At 45.4% G+C, this 8,036-nt stretch overlaps 1 long non-coding RNA gene across 1 annotated transcript in view; it reads right to left on the bottom strand.

The window, feature by feature from the left end:
* Positions 1-2,137: 2,137 nt before the first annotated feature.
* The window catches only part of LOC137215755 (uncharacterized), a 38,514-nt gene continuing 32,615 nt past the window's right edge, over positions 2,138-8,036 (bottom strand). Inside the window, exon 3 of the long non-coding RNA XR_010939397.1 lies at positions 2,138-2,728. This is a non-coding gene — a long non-coding RNA (uncharacterized lncRNA). The remainder of the gene's footprint in view (positions 2,729-8,036) is intronic.

The raw sequence follows: 8,036 nt of genomic DNA, 5'->3' as shown, positions 1-8,036 counted from the left end.
ATTGCCGGAACAAAGAGTTACAGGACCCCTATCACTTATGCATCTTTGTGCTGTGTGTGTTGGTGCATAAGTGAGTATCCACACCTCTTTATGGCCATATGTGCACATCTGTGTGAGTGCCTTACAGGATGCCAGTGTGCCTGAATGCATGCCAATCTGCCTGTGGGTAACATGAGTACATGCTTTGGCATATATGTCTGTTGGGGGATATTTACATGTGTGTCTCTGGGTCCAACACGTAGACTGTGCATTCACATCCGTGTGTGCGCATGTACAACTTGTGACTATACATAAGTGGGTGGGTGTTTTTGTGTGTGTATTCTGGTGTGGTATGTAGGCATGCGGGCCATGTTGTGAACATGGGAATTTCTGAGATCTGCTTGTTCCTGTCTGTGTTTGGATTCCAAGAGACCTGGCCCAGATCCATTTCCCTAAGTCTTTATTGAATTTGTTACAATATTGCTTCTGTTTTATGTTTTGGCTTTTTAGCCGGTGAGGCATGTGGAATCTTACCTCCCCCACCAGGGATCGAACCCGCACCCCCTGCATTGGAAGGTGAACACTTAACCACTGGACAGCCAGGGAAGTCCCTCCATTTCCCTTCTTAAAAAAAAAAAACAAATAGTTCCCTTATTTTTCAGGATATTACCTCCTTCAGTCTTCAAGCGTCATACTAAGTAGAAAAACTTCCATAGGACAGATGTGTCCTGAGAACATTCTGAGGAAGGTCACTCCCATTGGATCAACTTCTCAGAAAATTCTCTTTCCCACAATATTATCCCCAGGCTCTTAAGCCTTTTAATAGAGGCATTCAACCAGTGTTTACTGAACCCACTACTTCATGCCAGTTTGTGCTGGGTGATGTTGAGGGCACAGGGGTGACCAAGACAGCCCTGGGACCTGCCCTCATGGAGCTCTCACTCCACAGGGGGAGACAGATCAGTCACCAGGCAATGACAGCTCAGAATGGATAGTGCTGGGATGAGGAGGCACAGGCAGAGGGGTCAAGGTCAAGATGGGGGCACAGGCAGAAAGGTCAAGGTCAAGATGGCGGGGCTCAGGGCTGGGACACCTGATTCAACCTTGTAGTTTCTGGGTAAACCACTAGGGGGCTCAGTAGGAATTTTTCCGTGGAAGGATAAGGAGAGTTGGGAGGGAGAGTTCCAGGCAGAGGAATCAGCCTGTATAAAGGCCAGAGGCCCGTGGAGCATGGTTGAGAGCTTGTTAGAGCACAGAGATCTGGGGCCATGTTCACTGGTGAGTCTGGAGCCATGAGCAGGTGTCCGATCTGGTGGACCATATGCAACTGGGTTGAGGGAGTTTGGACTCTGTCCTGAAGCTACGGGGAGTCACAGAAGGCTTTTAAGCAGGGGAACAAAATGGTCAGCTTTGTGTTTCAGAAAGATTCTTCAGAGTTTTGGAGATGAGATCATAAGCGGAGAGATGAGGAAGTGACTTCTACAGGTGAGAGAGGACAGGACCATGGAGATGGGGAGAGAGTGCGGATTGGAGAAAGATATGGAAGGAAGAACTAATTCTTACTTGGTTCTATGTTGACTTTGCTGTGGTGAGGGAGGAGGCTAGTGTTGGGGAGAGATGGTAGTGTTGTTTATTGGTTTGGGGACACAGGTCAAGAGCAGGTCTGAGGCAAGAGAAAACGAGCTCGACTTTGGACATGTTGAACCATGGCATAGTCCCTGCTCTTAGGGATTTCTTAGGCTAGTGGGAGAGCAGATCTGGATAAATTAAAGTCCTCAGTGATGCCATTAGTTTTAATTAGTAATTATTAGTAATAAATTACTACTTAGGGTTGAGAATTGGGAAGGCCTGGTAGGGGAGGTGTCATTTGAACTGGGTCTTGTGGGATGAGTTCACAGGTAAGGGAAGAGAGCAGGGCGGTCCAAGCCAGGTCTTGGATATGTGAGATGGATGGAACAGAGCAGGTATATTTCACAGTAACACCTCACCGTTCCCTGTCCCAACCTTATCAATTAACTCTCTATCCTCTACCCCCTAGCCTGACCCAAAACTCTTAGGAAAAACCTGGCTCATGCCCACAAGTGTGCCTGAAATGTATGATGCTGTCCAAATGAGAATCTTTTTTTAAAAATTGAAGTGAAATTTATACACCATAAAATGTTCAGCGGTGTTTGGTACATTCACCGTGTTGGGAAACCACCACCTCTAACTAGTTCCAACAAATTTCCAGATGAGAATCTTTTTTTTTTTTTTTGGCCACACCGTGCGGCTTGTGGGATCTTAGTTCTCTGACCAGGAACTGAACCCGCACCCTTGGCAGTGAAAGCATGGAGTCCTAACCATTATACTGCCAGGGAATTCCCCAAATGAGAATCTTAAGTTAGCCTTCTTGTTTTAAATTTAAATACTAGTACTGCAATAGTGATATCATTCATTGAACTTAGCATCTTACTGTGTGAAATTTTTAATGAGTGTGATCTTATTAAAGTCCTCATAGCAAGCCTATGGTCTTGGTTTTGTCATCCCCATTTTGCAAATGAGTTAAGTACGGTCCGAAGAGTTGGAAGTGCGTTGCTTTGGGTTTCACAGGCAATAAAGGTAGAGGCTGAACATGGTCTCGTGTGGCTGGCTCTAAATTTCATGCTCTTCACCACCGCTCTAGACTGCCAAGCTCCACCTTTTCTTCTTGATGAACCATCAGAAAACTGTCCTTGATAGCCTGTGGTTTTTGATAAACTTCCTTGTAAGCCTGAAACAAAACATTCCAAAATGTTACAAATGTATATTTAAAAGGTCTCTTAATAGGGAGGAGACTTGACCTTCTATTGTTTTTGTATTCTTTGGAACATTAACCAAAGACCTGCTCAACCAGTGTTACCATCCAGGCTATTGGCAGTGAAATGGTGAGTGAGCCTGGAGAACAAGGGGTTTGGTCAGGGAGTGAGATGTTTGTGTTTCAGATTTCAGTGATGACAAGGATTAGGGTAGGGCTGGTGGGAGTGTTGGCTGGAATTAGTGAAGCCAAAGAAGAGAACACAGCCAAGTTTCCTTTTGTCTGATTGTTTGGACAGCCATGGCCACTGAAGAGGCTCCTTCTCAGAAGAATGTCAGGTCTTGGAGTAGAGAGAGGGGGGAAAGTTTGCTAGATGACAGAGATGAAGGAGGCAGACTCAAAAAAGAAAGAATTTTTATAAGTGGATGGAGTGGTCATACTCTAGACGTGCTCTGAGGAGTTTCTGATTCCAGTTATGGTTGAGTAGCTTCTATAGGGACAAGTATCCTGAAAATAACAACTATAAACTCAGAATAAAACATTAAAATAAACCCCAATTCCCTGAAATTGCTAAAAAGTGAATAAAGCAGGCAGATACTGAAGGGAGCTAGAGGAAGAGAATTTCCTGTTTATTATATATTTTGGCCTGAAGACAAGCCCTGGAAGGTGCCGTAGAGGTGGCTAAAACACAGATAGAAACATTGGAATTTTTCTGACTTGAAGAACCAGAGGACAGAGTTTAGGGTGATTGTAACACCTGGTGGTAGTGGTGGTAGAATCTCAAAAAAGGAGAGAGACAGAGAGGGGGAGCCCCAAATTCTATGTATAAACTCTGTCCAAATTTCGGACTGATTGTTGAACTATTTATGTGCTGGAAAACTCCACGTGGTGTCAACCAAGGCTAACAGAACTGAAATAAGATTTCAGAGCTGAGCCTTTGAGCTCAGTCAAATTAACTGCTCCCTGAAAACAAAACAAAATAAATCAATATTCTTCAGCAGAACATGACAGAATCCAGAGTCTTTACAATGTACCACTTGCAATATCCAGGATAAAATCCAAAATTACTAGGCATATGAAGATACAGGAAAATATAACCATACTTGAGAAAAGGAAATTGATGGAGAACAACCCTAGCATGACCCTAATGTTGGAATTTAGCAGACAAAATTTTAAAAACACCTGTTATGTCTGTGCTCAAGGGTGTCAAAATGGTATTGAGCCATAAGAGGTATTGACCCTAATTCTGACCCTGAGACTCACTGGAGGTGGTTGAATGAGTAACTTTCATTGGAGAGAGTGTTAGAAAAGCTGTGCTATTAAGAGGAGAGACTATTCAGAGTAGGACCGGGAAATGGAAAAAAAATTTGGACACGTGGTTCATTTATTTAGCAGCTATTAATAGAACACCTGTTAAAGTGGCCAAGATGGCAGAGCAGGAAGACCCTGAGCGCACCTCATCCCACAGGCCCACCAAAATTACAACTATTTACAGAGCAACTGTTGATGAGAAAGACCTGAAAACTAGCAGAAAAGATCTTCTACAGCTAAAGGTATAAAGAAGGAACCACAATGACATGGGTAGGAAGGTCAGAGATGCAGCATAGTCAAGACCTATACCCCCAGGTGGTCAACCCACAAACAGGAGGACAACTACAATTGTAGAGATTCCTGCCAAGGGCCGAGGGGCTCCAAACCCCACATTGGGCTCCCCAGCCAGGGAGTCCTGCCGCAGGAAGATGAGCCCCCAGAACATTTGACTTTGAAGGCCAGTGGGGGTTATTTTCAGGAGCCAAGTCTTGAGCCATGGCCAAAGTTTCTGGCTTTTTTTTTTTTTTGCGGTACGCGGGCCTCTCACTGTCGTGGCCTCTCCCGTTGCGGAGCACAGGCTCCGGGCGCGCAGGCTCAGCGGCCATGGCTCACGGGCCCAGCCGCTCCGCGGCATGTGGGATCTTCCCAGACCGGGGCACGAACCCGTGTCCCCTGCATCGGCAGGCGGACTCTCAACCACTGTGCCACCAGGGAAGCCCATCTGGTTTTTTTTTTTTTAAAGCCACTCAGTTTGTGATACTTTGATATGGTACCTAGGAAACTACCTGTCTTAGCAAACTAATACATCCATTAACAGAAAAATGGATAAGCAAAATATGGTATAACCATACAATTGAATTGTATTCAGCCATAAAAAGGAATAAAGTACTGATACATACTGTCACTAGCAGGAACCTTGAAAACATTATGCTAGGCAAAAGAAGCCAGTCACAAAAGACCACATATTGCATGATTCCGTTTATATGAAAGTCAAGAACAGAGAAGCTATAGAGATAGAAAGTAGATTAGTTGTTGCTTAGGGTGGGGGGTGGGGTGACAGAGTAGGGGAGTGACACCTAGAAGGTATGAGGTTTATTTTTGAGGTGATGAAAATGTTCCAAAATCGACTGCAGTGATGATTGCACCTATCTATGAATGTATCAGAAAACATTTAATTATACACTTTAAGTGGGTGGATTTTTTGACATGTGAGTTATATCCCAATAAAACCTTTTTAAAAGCCAAAAAAAAAAAATAAAGAAAATGTCCTCTCTGACTCATATATCCTGATGTGTTCTTCCTACCAGCGAAAGTATAAAGACAATCGATTCACCTAATTTCTGAGAAGAATTTACTCCAAGGAAATAAAAGGGATATCGACTCTCTCAAAACTTTCTCATACCATCTGGTGTCACCCCAAACCCTTGGGCTCCTCTTCTTGCATCATAGCCTTCGACATTATCCTGTCCTTCCATCAGAGCCCTGGCTACTCTTGCTGTCACTGTCCAGAGATGTTAGTCTTTCACTTCACTGTGAGCCCCATGTGGTCACTGAATGAATCTATCCTGGTCACCATTATGGCTTCAGTTCCTTCCACAGGGCCCCATTTAGAATAGGGATGTTTGTTGAATGACTACAGTGCCTTATAGCTCTCAGAATTTCTAGGAAGTTTCTAATTGACTCTCCTCATCAATAAAAGTGAAGGTGGGTACAAGGCATGACAATTTCTTGTCCAACATGAGATACCCCTGACAGCAATCTTCACTACAGAGGTACCCATTAGGTGACTCTCCATGGTGGTCCTAGTCTCTCACTGCCCAACTCTTCTCCCTCCCTTCTTTCCTTTCATGGCTGTCAGATCTGTATCCTTGTCTGAAGACTTTTCCTGACCCACTCTGCTTTCTTCCTCTTTTGTCTTTCCCACACATTACCCCCCAATAAAATGATGCACTCCCAGCTCTGTCTGAACCTCTGTTTCCTGAAGGACTCAATTTACATACTGTCCATCATGGCATTTGTTCTTTATCCCATACCCAGTCTCAAAACTCTTCCAATTTTAGAAAATCCCATATTGTGTGACGCTTCATCAGGGGAAAGTCTTTGTCTCCCACCACAGCAGCTGAAGGGGTAACCATTAATTCTTCCTCACCACATTCTGACTGTGGCTTGGCTAACTGGATCATCCTACTGGGAACTTTGACTCTTGCTGGAGGAAGTGACACAAAAACACAGACACGATTAGGAAGTTGTCCACAGTGGCTTCAATGGGTCAAGAGTCCCAAAGCAGTAGTGTTCAGTGCCTGGGGACTGGGTGGGGTGGCAGTGGCAGCAGCAGCCCCTAGCTGGATGGTTCTGGTCATTACCTTGGCTGATGTCCTCCTGACACAGCTCTTTTTCTTCCTACTCATATTCTTAGCCTAGCTTTCCAGAATTCCTATTGATTTTGTGGGCTAACCAATCACCTTCCAGTAGCTGGCAGACTTTTCTACTTAAATTAGCCAAAGACATTTTATGTTGATTAAAAATAGGAACCTTGACTGTTAGGGGACGTGGGAGTCTCTGGGAGGTATCCTGTTGAGAAAGAAGTTATAAAGGATGAGCTGTTATCCCTAGAGTGATACCTGAAACCCCTCTTTCACTCACGCCCTGTGTTCAATACATTAGCAAACCCTGCGATCTCATGCATCATAATAAATCCCAAACCCATCATATTCTCCCCACCTCCACTGGTTCTGCTGTGTCTGAGCCAACATCACTGCTTATAGTAGCTTCCCAATTGGTCCCTGATTTTGTCCTCCCTCCCTCCCTCAGTTTATTCATTGTATAATAGCTAGAGCGAGCCATTCAGAACATGTCGATACATGTCACCCTATGTTCCCCAACCTTCCCAAAGACCTCCATCTCGCTCAGGTCCTCACCAAAGGCCACAAGGCCCCACACAGTCCAGCCCTTTAACACTTTGCCTCATCTCATTCACTCCTACTCTCTCATTTCCTCCTCTGCTCCAGCCACGTGTCTCCTTGTGGATTCACGCACACACACATAGTCTTCTGCCTTAGGACTCTGCTCTTCTTAATTGTTCTGCCAGGAGCGCTCCCTTCCCAGATATCTGCACAGCTTGCTCCTCACTGTCTTGTGAAACCACCCATGCCACCAACTGAAAATTCCAATTCTGGAGTTCCCTAGGCCATTTCCCTGCTTTGCTTTTCTAATGCACTATACCATTTAAAAATTTTATTATGCTTATTCTTCATTGGCCGCCTTTGGTCTTTATCAGGGAAAAGTCAAAGGAACAGCATAAAGGTATGGAGTCTACAACAAGAATTTGGCACAGTCGGAAACCTAGCTGGAGGTGAACAAATGAACTTAAAATCTGCACGCCGTTGCCAAAGTCTTGGACAGAGCATTGCTTTTCTGCTGGATGTAGAAGACACACAGCTCCTTATTTCTGGGTGAACCTCGCTGACCTGTGTCCCTTGACAGTGTAATAGTGCCTTATCTTAGGACTGTTGTGAGAATTTAGGAAGATGAAGAGGTTGGGCGCGCGTGGACACGTGGGCAGGGCTCTGTTCTCGGACGGTTCCTGCCACATCCAACAGGGGGCGCTCAGCGGGCCGTGAGGCAGAGCTCATAGGTCGGAGGGATGTTGCCAAAGCCGGAGACCTTGGGCGTGACATGGATGTCAGCGGGTGGCACCAGCGAGCGTAGGGAGAAGTTCTGAAGGATGGAGGTGAAGTAGAGAAAGATTTCCATGCGGGCCATGGCCTCGCCCAGGCAGACGTGCTTTCCTGTGGGCATAGAGGAGGGCGGGAGGGAGGGCCAGAGCTGCACGGGATAATGGGAGCAGGGAGAGTGTTCCGGTCCCACCACCCCTCCGCCCCTCCGCCTCAGCTGCCTCCTCAGCATCTCTGGGGTCATGATAACACCCACTCTTTAGGGTTATTATAAAGATGCAGTGGGTTTCTATAGTAGT

This window comes from Pseudorca crassidens, chromosome 20, assembly GCF_039906515.1.
Source record: "Pseudorca crassidens isolate mPseCra1 chromosome 20, mPseCra1.hap1, whole genome shotgun sequence".
Classification (NCBI taxonomy): domain Eukaryota; kingdom Metazoa; phylum Chordata; class Mammalia; order Artiodactyla; family Delphinidae; genus Pseudorca; species Pseudorca crassidens.
This window is presented reverse-complemented; position numbering and strand designations above follow the sequence as displayed.